This window comes from Miscanthus floridulus, chromosome 9, assembly GCF_019320115.1.
Source record: "Miscanthus floridulus cultivar M001 chromosome 9, ASM1932011v1, whole genome shotgun sequence".
Taxonomy (NCBI): Eukaryota; Viridiplantae; Streptophyta; class Magnoliopsida; order Poales; family Poaceae; genus Miscanthus; species Miscanthus floridulus.
The window spans coordinates 24543456-24551889 of record NC_089588.1 but is presented as its reverse complement, the minus strand read 5'-3'; the positions used below and the strand labels follow the sequence as shown (position 1 = coordinate 24551889).

The 8434-nt window shown below is 45.1% G+C and overlaps 1 pseudogene; it reads left to right on the top strand.

Moving 5' to 3' along the window:
• The first annotated feature begins 555 nt into the window (after positions 1-555).
• On the top strand, positions 556-2142 carry LOC136479489 (uncharacterized; annotated as a pseudogene).
• Positions 2143-8434: the final 6292 nt, after the last annotated feature.

Here is an 8434-nt window from a genome sequence, read left to right as displayed (position 1 = left end):
CGTGTGATGAGCAAGTACGACACGTTTAAACTAGCCCAAATTAAATTGTTCACTAACAAGTCAAATTAAAAGCTGTATTGTAGCCAAAAGAACACACAAAGCTACTGATTCCCATCTCAGCTGATTCCAGCCAAAGCTTGAGCCCATTTTTTATATAGCCAAAAGAACACACAAAGTTATGTTGGCCAGTCAAGCAACAAAACCTCATGACAGTAAATTGGTCAAAATACATGTAAATCACTGAAGCTGTTACAAGCATATGAGCACATCCGCGACCTGATACTAGTGCAGATGTATATACTTCATGGCATCTATCATCAAGCATTGAACAGAAGTGACAAAATTGACTGTCTCCACATGAATGATTCATGCTGTTCCAGATTGGGCTAAACAGGTTGTCCGGCTTGAAGGTTAGATGTATATACCTACAGCATTGGAAGGCGGAGGCATGGAATCCAGCTAGGAGAAGAAATCAAAACCTATGGCGTGTTGGCGTTGTCCTCCTCTGGATCCACGAATCCAGGGACCCCAAACCCACTCGACGATGACGGATCCATGGCCAGGGCGTGGCAGCGGTACACCGAGAGAAGGAGGCAGGGGCGGATCGGAGCTGCCAGGCTTCAGGTGCAGGTTCTGGCGTCGAGGTCGCCCTCCTCGTCTTCTCCCCCGCTGGCAAGCTGTACGAGATGTGGGGCGCGACCTAGCGGCAGCGTGTGGATGTGGTGGCACAGCGAGATGTGGCGGCGGCGGGCGGGGGCTTTGGCGGTGGGCTAGGCGCTGTCGAAGCAGCGGGCGGCGCGGGGAGCTCTGAGGGCGGGCCGGGATCGGGGGGATTTGGGGTGGGTGGCGCGGGATTTGGGATTCGGGCTCGGTACGCCAGAACCCGCGCCCTCCTCGACGGATCTGCCAGGTCGAGCGGTAGGGCACCGCTGCTCCCGCAGCCTTACAGGGCGGCGGCCGTGATCTCGCTTCTCGGGGTGAGTGGGGGCGAGCGACGGGTGAGATGGGTGTGGACTGTGGACGCGCTCGTGTGCGGTGGAGTTGGAAGATTGGAGTGAGAGAGATGGGAGAGAGACCAACTGAGCCGGTCGCCGGGACAGGATAGGAAAGGTAAGGGTTTTGAGGTAGACGCGCTTTCATCTTGCCACCCAACGGACCTGCACGAGGGTAAGCAAGGAGGCTGCTGGGCCGTGGCCACCACCAGGCCAGGAACGCGAGGGTAAGGACGGCTAAAAATACGTGAACTTCCTTTTTTTTTTAGAGCTAATACAGAGCAGCTGACGATTTCGCGTGCATGGTGAGCCTTTTTTAAATATATTTCGCGTGCATGGTCAGCTTTTTTTTAACGGAATTTCTAAATAACTCACGGATGATATGATGTCTTGTTTTCATTCACTTTTGTGTGGTTGAGATTGTTTGTAGGTTCGTGCGATTCTTTTCAGTGATGCCATAGTGTTGGGCGCGTTACGGTTATGGGCGCATTTGTGCGGTTCTACACGCTGGCCGTCGGCGTCGCCACCGTGGTCTGAAACCTCGCCCTCGTCGTGGCCGCCACGAAGCCCGGGTGCGCGGGCCACGCCCCGGTGCTCAGGAGGTGGCACTCGTCCAGCCGCATCGCCCGCACGCCACCGGCCAGCGGCTACGGCCACGATGGCGCCATCGTCTCCGATCCAGCGATGAGCGCGGCGGCGCGTCGTCGTCCCACGGCGCGGACGAGGTGCCCAAGGGCCTGCACCCGGTGTACGTCGGCAAGTCGTGCCACCGTTACCTCATCGCCGAGGAGCTCGTGGGCCACCTGCTGTTCCAGACCCTCATCGACCGCACCGGCCGGCGGCGGAGCGGCGAGCACCGTCGTCGGCTGCAAGGTCGTGCTGTTCGAGCACCTGTGGCTCATGGAGAACGCGGACCCGCAGCCGGAGTCTCTCGACGAGCTCGTCGACTACTACGCGTGCTGACCGCACGCAAAGAGCCTCCGGCCCGCGCCCGGCCGGCCATGCCGTCATCGACTCATCATCACCGTGTTTTGATGTGGAAAAGTAACATGCGAGGTCCACTTATTTAATTATTTTTCTTATTCGCGTTATCTTGAGTTCGTTTCATTATTTTTTTCTGTTGATTCTTTGCTGTTTGTTACGTGCTGTTTTTTTTTCTGCCAATGATTATTATTTTGTTGTTTTTTCTATTTCTCTGTTGGTTATGTATGATTTTAATATTTTATTCTACTTTTGAGGTGTCAATCTATCATTGGATAAAAATCCGAATGATAAAGGCAACGAAAATCTTCCGGAAGATAACTAGTCACTCCCTTTTTTTTAATATATTTCACGTGCATGGCCAGCCGGCCTAATAAATAGTACCAGACGATTAGTTGAGTGGTTGGCTCATACGATTTAAGAGCACGAGTGTGAAGGTTCGAACCTTCCTCCATTTTTTTTACGGAGACACTTCTTTTTATGTGTTCGGACGTCGCTCGCTAAAAGTTGCTAGCGAGCTGGATAGAGGTGGGGCACGTGAGCTCAGCGTGGGCTCATTTTCTTTAGCGACCGACAAACAGACGGTATACTTTACTTTTAGCGATAGATAGTTCAATGTTAAATATTAATATCTATAGCGACAGATAATAAATCGCTAAATGGAGAATTAGCAACAGATGGTCTATAAGTTATCTTTAGCAATAGATCATCCATCGATAAATATAATTTTTAGCGTTAGATGTCTGACGATGATGCGGTGTTGTGGTGTAGTGGATATATCAATACTATTCTGGTGCGGATTCTTCCCTGTGACAGTTTAAACAAAAAACAATGTAGAGATGATATTCTTAGGACAATTTAATTTGTAGGTTTGTAACACTACGTCAGAATTGTACTTCACTGCCGGTTCAAAATATCCCATCACTGTCAGATTTTGAACCGACATAATCATACCAGCAGTGACGAGGGTAACCTATCACTGTCGGTTCATATAAACCGGCAGTGTTCTTTAACTTCACTGTCGGTTCTTTACACAACCGACAGAGTTCAGTTCCACCAACACTGTCGGTTCATAAGACCACCCGGTAGAATTCATTTCCACCAACATTGTTGGTTTGTGTGTTGAACCGGCAGTGTTATCGTACGAATCACTGCCAGTTTGTGACAAGAACCGGCAGTGATGGCTAAGTCAACGCTGCCGGTTTGTGGCTCTAGCCGGCAGTGCCATCACTGCTGGTTTGTTGCTAACCGGCAGTGATGTTTACAACAACACTGCCGGTTTTCTGCTAACTGACAGTGATGTCACGTTCGCATTTTATTGTTTTATAATTTATTTTAATTTATATTTTTCGTGGAATCGGGTTTCGCTTTATGTACGCTACTTAGACAATAGGTCCATCAATATTAAACATTACAAATGTTACGGTTACAGTTCAAATGTTCTTATCAAGATCTCGATCCCTCAAAATAAAAAAGAAATGTTCTCGAACTTCATAGATTGTGCAATGCTTCTCGGACTTCTTACAATAATCTGGCGAGCCGCTCTGGGCCATACTGGTCCTTGAACTTCACGGATTATGTAATGAAAAATACTCCATGTTTTTTCCAATACCTCGGCTAAGATGAATTTTGCCAAATCGATTGCAGCGCGACGATCTCCATGTCTAACAGTCTTTCGTGGTTATATTTCTTGCGCTATCATTCAAAAAAGATGATATCCAAAGAGGAATCAGTAAATCATTTTGTTAAATGATTAACAGACATAAATGAAATGGGGATTATACACACCAACTTATCGGCTTCTTTCTATTTCCCGCCAATGTAGCGAAGCATTGCCCACATTACATAAAACCCGCATTAATTCATTGTTTTCCGCCGGCTGTTTTAGGTACTTCCCCTCCATTTCGACAACCTTGAATGGGACCTGCGTCCCACCGATATGTCTTCTTCGGACACTGAGCAACATTAAAAGGAGAAATGTTAGAAAGCGCTGTGTGATTAGAAAATAATATGTTACTAGGATCGCTTACTAATTCAGCACTACCACTAGTGCATCCAGATGATGAAATGGTTTTTTCTTTGAGTCCCACACCTCGATCAGATTTTGGCAAGATTAACACAAATGAAGACGAAATGGTGGCTGCAATCACAGAATCATAATTTTCGAATAATCTTAACGAAAAAAGAAGCATAAAATTAAAAGTCGAGAACACATACTCGCAGTTGTAGGCTAGAAGTGTGTGGCTTTTGTTCTTCATCTTGAATTCGTCGAAAACAGCAATCAATCTCTATTTTAGGTCTTCCACATCACATCCATGGAGGCATAGACATGTCTTCTCATTGACTCGCAAGGGTCCAAGAAGCCTATATTATCCTATTTGCTTTTTAGAATGCAAAATTTTGCTATACACCTACATAAAAATCATGGAAAGTGCTCAAAAGTTAACAATTTGTGTCCCGAGAATGTAGTTAATTGTAATATCGTGCGTGTAGGGTACTTACATAGTCCATAGCGTCAACATTTGTGTATCGAGAGAGCGTTTCTGGTATAGCTGGAACAAGCACTTCCACTCGACATCAAATTTCTCTTCTTTAGGATAATTAAAAACATGTGGCAAACGGATAATAACCTCAAAACCAAAGTCCTCCGTCTCTGTTGTTTGAGCCATGTAATATTCATGCAACTGGCGCATATATGTTGTCAGATTTTTATACTCGTGATCAGGAACCAAAAGATTGCGGCTTTCATACTTCATTGCCGGTGTTGACGTCCCTTGTACATCATAATAGATGGTCGCGGCCTCTTCCATCGTTAATTTGGGGTTGTCTTCGACGAACTTCTGTATCTTCCTTAAATCTCCATTGTGTATTTTATCGGCTCTTGTTGTAGCATACTGATTCTGTGTTTGCCTTTTGAATTCGAACTTCAACAAAAATGGAGGCAGTGAGGCACAGAGATTGAAGAAACTAATACAATCTTCCTTTGCGATGTGTGCTGTAAATTTTTCTTCCATCAAGTTTGTAACATTGCCACTAAGCGGCCTTTTTCTTTTTTGTTGGTCCACTTTGGGAGCATTAGCGACCGAATCCAAGGACCTTTTCTACGACTGTGAGGATGCCTTTGATCTTGTTTTGGGATGAGGTGGAGGAGGAGGATGACGATGAGAATTCTGTTTTCCCAGGGCAGATCAAGATGGAGGAGGAGTCTTCTCTTTTCTTGGGGCTGACGAAGATGGAGTCGGACGAGGAGGAATAGAAGGAGACCTCTATCTTCTCGGGGGTGATGGCAAGGGATGAGGAGGAGAGTGATCTCTGTTGGGAGAAGGTGAGTGATCATTGTGGGTGGGCGAAGACTCGCAATTGTCCTCATCATCAGAGGACAATTGGTGGTCAAGCTTAATGAAGCGCTTGCGCCAGGCCACTTGAGAGCCCTTGTTATGACCAAGTTTTGGCCTATCTTCCACTACGGGGTACTCAATGTGTATCTTGTTATACTTCTTATCAAGTATTTTATCAATGGTGACACAAGCATACCCCTATGGAATTGGGCGGCCATTAATGGTCCCATCTCTCGCAGGCTAGGCCTGGCCAAGCGCCGCCTTGTCCTTTGTCCATTCCTGATGGATGTATAACTTGACATTGACTAGTTCAATGATGCCGTCCACCGGATGAGGCACATTCGCATCTTCTTCATCGAGCAGGGTCGATCTGCAGCTACTGCGACCCCTAAACTGTGGGCTAAAAGCAGTAGGAGTAGGGTTTTGTGGTACTCCTAACCCCTTGGACAACAAAATTTGCTAGACTCATGCTTCAACAGTCGCCTCAATCCGTGCGTCCATTCTTTCTTCCATCTCTTTTAGTCGCCTCAAATACTCTGCCTCCTGATCCGCTCTACCCCTCGAGCGGCTCTAGTAAGTGTTAGATTCTTGGGGGAGTGCTAGTTTCCAAGGAACAACACCGGTTCCTCTAGTGCGACCAGGGTGCTCCTTGGTTCTGAGTGCTTGGGTGAGCACGTCTTTCTCCCTATTAGAAGTGCGAGTCCCTTGCCTCACCTCCTCAGTTACCTAGGAGATCCTCTAGATGAGTTCGCAAATGGGTTGATTTGTGGAGCTAAAGCTCCCGTCCTCTGCGTGGCATACATTCCTACCAATCTTGGATCCCAATCGGTGGTCTCAACCTGAACTCCTTCCTCAGCAAGGCGATCCATCTTTTCAAGTTCTGCTTCAAATTCTGGCATCATTTTGGCGTAGCCACGAGAGCCGAGATGATGAGGATTCATTGCTTTCTACGAGTTCTCCTTATTCTTCCTGCTCAGTTCTAAGTACTCCTCGGATAACTTGTATTCCTTGAAATCCTATCATAAGTCCTGCTTGCTAAACTGTCTACCATCGAAATCTGGCTCTTTATTTTGGAGGACAGAATTCTTGTACAATGTCCCCTTGAAATTCTTGAAGCGTGTCCCCATGATTTCTTTTGCTTTTTTCTTGACTAACTCCTTGTCATACTCCGTTGGGAAAGTGAAAAACTCTAGGATCTTGATATTCCATATGTAATCCTTCTCACTTTCAGGAACCCTCCATGAGTCATCATCTTTCCCAATCCACTTCCTGTACCTAATCGGGATGAAGTCCCTAACAAGTAACCCTAGGATAGTCTTGTATTTGGTCAAAGCTATAGGCGGTGAGAGTGGATCCCCAAATTCATTGAACTCAGTAATGTGCCAGTGTGCATTCCTATCAACAGGAATCTTTGACATTCCTCGCTTGGATCTAGCCTTCTTGCTACCCGAACCCTCTGGCTCCTCTGCTGACAAAAGCTCCTGCAAGAGACACCAAGTAAGTTATGACCCTCTCAATTGATTAGCGTATGTGGCTACATAGTCACATAATACCAAAGTTACCTGGCCATCTTGGTCATTTTGACCCAGATCGAGCAGGCCGAACGAGGTCCACGGCTGCTCGTTCTCACGGTCCTGATTGACACCATGACTGTTTATCGAATCATGCGGCTCTCCCGTCCCAGCGATATCAGCCGCTTCTTATTGCCGATCTATTCTTCGGCGATGGGGTAACAGGCGATGATGAGTCATGGCTATGACACGATCGTGGTTAGTTTTGGCTATGGACAACTACTAATAGCATATGTTCATATATATATAATATGTTTAATGCAAAGTCTAATAATAAGTCCACATACAACAAAGTCAAATAATAGCATATGTTCACCTAGAACAAATTCATTGTTTGATTGACCACATACAACAAAGTCCACCTACTATTCTATGTAACTAAGCCTACATCAACTTCCAAATAAGAAAAGCAATGATCATAGCCATAAATAAAAGCATGACATCTTTCCAAGACCAAGGAGCAATTCTCCTAATCTTCACATCTCCGGTGGGTGGCTTCTCTTCAATCTCCAGTGCCAGCGGATGGCCATGGTTTGCATGCATTGGACCATAGTAGGCCGGTTGCCCATGGTTTGCAAGGTAGGCTGGATGACTATAGTAGACCCTCAAAGCTTTAGCTTCTATGTTGTACTTTTTGTGCAAATTACCAAGGTAGCGATTGACTTGAGCATAGCAATCTTCCCAGGTTCGATAAATCCCCGTGACCAACATGCACTACATACCATGCCATGGTTGCTTATACATTTAAGTAAATTAGGCATGTGGTAAGTGGTAATGGTAACTCACTGAACAAGAGTTATTATTCAAGTTATATGGCCAAACTAAATCTATTTAATGTTCTTTATCCTTAACATGATAAAAAATTACCTCAATAATGGGACTGTTTATTATTTGGAGATCAATGTGGTTTAGTAATCATACTTGCTAGCATGCAGCATCATATGTCATTGGTTAATAGTTAGCAACAGGGGTGCTCATGTGAATTTCTCAAGTAAGCAAGCATACTTTACATTGGATAGGCATGGACACCCTAGCCTATAACAAACAAAACATTGAAGTAGGTTGCTAGGAATGCAAATAAAAGCATGTTACTCATCCTCCAAGCAATCCAGGTTACATTTCAAATGAAAATTTTGTAGGGCTGCAAAGTCTATTTTACTAAATCACATAATGCACATAAAATACTCACTTTGCAATCATTGATCATGAGAGAATGTAAAATAGCTTATTTTGTGCATTGCTTTGCTAGTATTGCATGTCGCTACTGCAACAGTTGAGAGATGCTTTTGGGAATGAAGATTGTCAAAACAACTTTGTCTAATCGCATGGGTGATCAGCACTTGAGTCATAGACTTATTTGCTATCTAGAGAAAGAAGAAATGAAGAAAGTGACCAATGAGGCTGTGGTTCGACGTTTCATGACAATTGAAGGAAAAGGGCATAAATATGATCTCTGATAGGTAATGCAATGCATCTACTATTAATGGAAAATTCTATAGTTTATTTGCTAAATAACTGACCTATCTGTTTTCTTTCCTTTTAGGCTAGTGGG